Raw genomic sequence first — 5,502 nt, 5'->3', positions numbered from 1 at the left:
GTTATTTCTGTTAATTCTGAAACTGTTACTATATGCAATATTGCTATGTGTTTTTGAGCATGTTCTAGTGATTTATGGAGATAGCTCAGTGTTCATGTTTTGTTATGATTTACCTGTACATCATGTACATGTCTCTTTTTCATATTGTGGTACTTTAGCATGTTGTTTTGATGTTTGCAATATGCCTAGTTGCTGTTTTGGACAGCTTGTCCTTTAAACTTGTATAGTGTGTGTGTGTTGAACCGTTGCTCCGTTTTGAGTGTGCTCTATATGAAACTTGCTTGATTTTGCATGTAGTTTCGTATTATCATGTTGCATCAATGTTTTGAGAGTGTTTGCTTGATGTTTGGATGCATTTTGCATCAATGCCATGTTTAACTTGTTTTGCTCATATCTTCTAGGCCGTAGCTCCAAATTAAATGGACTTTATAAGTAACTTGACTAGAATCTCGTGTAGATCATCTTGGTGCATCTTAACTTTCTGTTTAACAACTTGAACATAAGGTTTATTCAGATCTGGACCAATTTCGAACTTTGCATATGAGGACTTATCGGAATTGTTATATGTTCTTTCCGGCCTCATTTAAACTTGCCTTGATGTGTTGCTCTTGTTTGCATCATCCCTTGCCATGACTAGCTTCATGTAGCTTTGTCAAGCATCATGCTTGGTTGTGCATCATGTCTTGTCTATGTGTGGTGTGTTTACCATGTTGTGTGCTTCTCTCGATAGTTCCCGTTTCGTTGCGATCGTGAGGATTCGTTCGTCTACGCTTGGTTCGTCTTCGCGGCTTCATCTTCTTCATGCACTCGTTCTTCTTCCTTGTGGGATTTCAGGCAAGATGACCGCTACCCTGGATCTCACTACTATCATTGCTATGCTAGTTGCTTCGTTCTATCGCTATGTTGCGCTACCAATCACCTGTTTATCAAGCCTCCCAATTGCCATGAACCTCTAACCTTTGACACCCTTCCTAGCAAACCATTGATTGGCTATGTTACCGCTTCGCTCAGCCCCTCTTATAGCATTGTTAGTTGCAGGTGAAGTTGAAGATTGCTCCATGGTGGACATGATTTTGTTGGGATATCACAATATCTCTTATTTAATTAATGCATCTATATACTTGGTAAAGGATGGAAGGCTCGGCCTTATGCCTGGTGTTTTGTTCCACTCTTGCCGCCCTAGTTTCCGTCATACCGGTGTTATGTTCCCGGATTATGCGTTCCTTACGCGGTTGGGTGATTTATGGGACCCCCTTGACAGTTCGCTTTGAATAAAACTCTTCCAGCAAGGCCCAACCTTGGTTTTACCATTTGCCTCACCACCACCTACTTTTTCCTTGGGAGTAATTAACCCAAGGGTCATCTTTATTATAGCCCCTCCGGGCCAATGCTTGTCTAAGTGTTGGTCCGAACCAGAGCCACTTGCAGCACCACCATGGGGAAACTTGAGGGATGGTTCTAGTTGTACGTAGTGTTCATCCGGTGTTGCCCTGAGAACGAGATATGTGCAGCTCCTATTGGGATTGTCGGCGCATCGGGCGGTCTTGCTGGTCTTGATTTACCATTGTCAAAATGTCTTGTAAACCGGGATTCCGAGTCTGATCGGGTCTTCCTAGGAGAAGGTATATCCTTCGTTGATCGCGAGAGCTTATCATGGGCTAAGTTGGGACACCCCTGCAGGGTATAAACTTTCGAAAGTCGTGCCCGTGGTTATGGGCAGATGGGAATTTATTAATGTCCGGTTGTAGATAACTTGACACCAGATCCGAATTAAAACGCATCAACCGTGTGTGTAGCCGTGATGGTCTCTTTTCGGCGGAGTCCGGAAAGTGAACACGGTTTTGGGTTATGTTTGACGTAAGTAGGAGTTCAGGATCACCTCTTGATCATTGATAGTTTCACGACCATTCCTTTGCTCTCTTCTTGCTCTCATTTGCGTATGTTAGCCACCATACATGCTTAGTCGCTGCTGCAACCTCACCACTTTACCCTTCCTTTCCCATTAAGCTTTGCTAGTCTTGATACCCATGGTAATGGGATTGTTGAGTCCTCGTGGCTCACAGATTACTACAACAACAGTTGCAGGTACAGGTTATGCGATGATCTTGACGCCAGAGCGATGTTCGCTTGTTTTGGAGTTCTTCTTCTGCTTCTTCTTCGATTAGGGGATAGGTTCCAGGTCGGCAGCCTGGGCTAGCAGGGTGGATGTCGTTTGAGTTTATGTTTGTGTTTCATCCATAGTCGGATGATGTTCTTATGTATTGTGATCTTGTATTTGTGTGGCATTGTATGCCTTTTGTATGTATCCCCTTCTATTATGTAATGTTGATGTAATGATATCCACCTTGCAAAAGTGTTTCAATATGCGGTTCTATCCTTGGTGGGACCTTCGAGTCTCTTTAGGATAGTATCACATATTGGGCGTGACAAGTTGGTATCAGAGCCTCGACCGACCCTATGAGCCCCTTGATTGATCGTGTAGTTTGGCCGATGTTGAGTCTAGAAGAAAACTATTTTCGGAGTCTAGTTATATCGGAGAGTAGGAATTCTTTTACTCCTCAGCCCCTTCATTGCTCTGGTCAGGAATCTTGATGTAGGTGTTTTGAATTACTCCTCTTCCCCTTCAAATTTTTCTTTAGGATCACGCAGTTGGTTTTCCGATTGTTGGTTCTCAGCTTTTTGCATCCGGTGCATTTCTCGTCAACTTGACTCGAGCCTCATCATCTTTGAGTTCAATCCTCAGTTGTTTTCTTTTCCCACCCGCCCACCCCTTTTCTCCTTAGAACTAGAGTCCGTAATCGAGTATCCATCCTACTCGTGCGAAGTCTTTGCCTTCTTTCCTCAATGATTTCAACCGGTGCTTTCTCTTCAAGTTATTCGTCGGTCTCCCCTTCCAAGTTGACTTTGTTTTCCCGCCCTCCCACCCTCTTCTTCCCGGAGCCTGAGTCTGTTTCGAGCATCAATTTCATTCGTGTGGAGCCTCTTCAGTCTTTAGTCAATTGTTTCAACCGGTGAATTCTCTTTTGTTTAACATTCTCCATCTCTTTTCCGGTGGACTCAATTCAAGTTTTTCGGGTTGATCATATTCTTTTCCTTGGATCAAGTGTTCTCCTTGCTCATTTTCCTCTCGCCATTTTATCCTTCCGGAGTGTTCAAGACATCTCAGGAGATTCGTCTGTGTTCCAATTAATTCGAGGTTGTCACCTCATTCAAATATTTCAATTGTTCCGGTGCTTCATCTATCTGTTCAACATCCCTTTCCAACGGTGTTTTTCTCTTAAGTGGGCCCTAACCCACAGGTCTTTTCCCAGGATCTTACCTGACTCTTCTAATTCCCCTGGAGTAATTCTCAATTCTTTTCAAGTGTGACGCAAGAATGGATTCCATCAGTCAGATGCTTTTCCAAGATCTCGTTCAAATTATTTTCATTGTTGGCTCAACCTTTTCGGTTTTCATTCTCCCAGAGTACCTCAGTAATTTTGGTGGTGTTTCTCGTCGTCTTTTGAAGACCGAAGAAGAGTTTTTTCCTCTCAATCTTGCCCGTTCTCCCGAAGATTCATGGTTATAGCTTCTTATTATCCTCTCAATCATTCCATTGGCCAGATATTCTTTCTTACCCATCAGGAGTATTTCAGGAGTTGATTTCTGTTTCTTTTCACTGGAGACCATCATTCCAGTTATCGTTCACTATTTATCCGGGTGCATCTGTCGAATATATTTTAATCAGCTTGTCATCTCTTCGTTCTTGTGCATCTAAATCCCCTCTTGCTTATTGGTTCTTCTAAGTCTTCCCGGTGATTCATTCTCTTTCATCAGTCATTTTCGAATTCTTATGATGGTTCATTCAGATTCTTTTCCTTTGTCATCATATTAATCCTTTCATTATTTTCATCCTACCGGTGGTTCATGAAGACCTTCCCAAATTTCACACTATTTTTCCCCTTTAATCTTTGTCAAGAAGAATAAGTAGTATGCAAAAATTCATTGCTTGTCATCAATTAAATTTGATGAAGGATAAGCATACAATAAATCTTATTCTTTCATCCTTCATTCTATCTCATCATCTTTTTGTTACCGGAGTTCTTCATGATGGTTCTTCATGATTTAATTCATTCCTCAAGTGGTCATCAAGATTCATGTAGGCGAAGCTCAAGTATTCTTCTTTTGCTTCGCGAGGTGCATTTAATTCTCCATAACTTTTGAAATGGAGTTTTGCATTTCTTCTTTCTTTCCAGTTATTTAATCTTTTCTGCTCGTGGTCGGTGATCACCTCATAATTTTGAGATGTTTTCCATAAGTCCACAACAAGTTTATTCTTTCGTTGTTGATTTTCTCAACAACTCCGTTCAACCTTTCCTTCTAAGTTCTTTTCATTCTATTTCAATTCTTTCCGGAGGTTTTGTGTCATGTCTTCATCAAGTATAATTCCGTCCTCTCAAGTTCGTGTTCTATTCCTTCATGTTTCAGCCGGAGTGCTACCTAAATCCTTTCAGTCTTATTCGTTTCTTATCTCGTTCTAACCGGAGTTGTTTCTGAGTCTATCGTGTTTCCATGAGCATTTGATTCTCGTCATTCTCGTCGTTCCTCTCTTCTTCTCGAGTGCTCTCGATTCCTTGCTTCTTCTCTTGAGTTCTTGTTTCACCTCATCTCTTTTCCCTTCCATCTCGGTCCTAAGATCTCAGGACGAGATCTCTTGTTAGTGGAGGAGTGTTGTAACGCCCCGGATTCAATGCGCCAGGTGTCTGCCAGTTATTCACCGTCGTTGCCATGTCAGATGCTTGCGTGTTGCATTTTGCCGTGTCATCATCTGCATTGTGTCATCATGTGCATCTCATTTTGCATACGTGTTCGTCTCATGCATCTGAGCATTTTCCCGTTGTTCGTTTTGCAATCCGACACTCCTTTGCCCTCCGGTGTTCCCCTTTTGTCTCCTGTTGTGAGCGGGTGTTAAACATTCTCGGAATGGCTCGAGGTTTGCCAAGCGGCATTGGTATAGCATCGGTAGACCGCCTGTCAAGTTTCGTGCCATTTGGAGGTCGTTTGATACTCCAATGGTTAACCGCGTAGCCCGAAACCCCCTTTTCTCTTGCAGCCCAACAACCCTCCAAATCAGCCCACTAACCCAGCAAACTCCCCTCCATGCTCTCGGTCATTCGATCATGATCGTGTGGGCAACCGTGCCTCTTTTGGACTCTCCTAGCTCCCAGAAACTACAAATATGTGCTCCTCCCGGATTTTTCGCAGTCCAAACCCTAGCTTCGTCCTCCTCGCGCTGCCGGACATGTCCATCCGCGCCGGACATGTCCAGCCGGCCACGTCGCCCGACCAATGGGGGCGTGCCACGTCACCCCGCCGCCGCGTGCGTCCATTCCGCCGCCGCCACGTGGGCGCCTGCCGCCCCGCGCCTCCCGCCGGCCCACGAGCCCAGGGCAGGCCCGCCCGGGCCCGCGCGCGCCCCCGCACCTCTCCATGCCCCGCCGCCTCCGCCCGCCGGCGCCCGCC

Source organism: Triticum dicoccoides, chromosome 3B (genome assembly GCF_002162155.2).
Source record: "Triticum dicoccoides isolate Atlit2015 ecotype Zavitan chromosome 3B, WEW_v2.0, whole genome shotgun sequence".
Lineage (NCBI taxonomy): Eukaryota > Viridiplantae > Streptophyta > Magnoliopsida > Poales > Poaceae > Triticum > Triticum dicoccoides.
The sequence above is the reverse complement of the archived record's forward strand: the minus strand, read 5'-3'. Positions refer to the sequence as shown.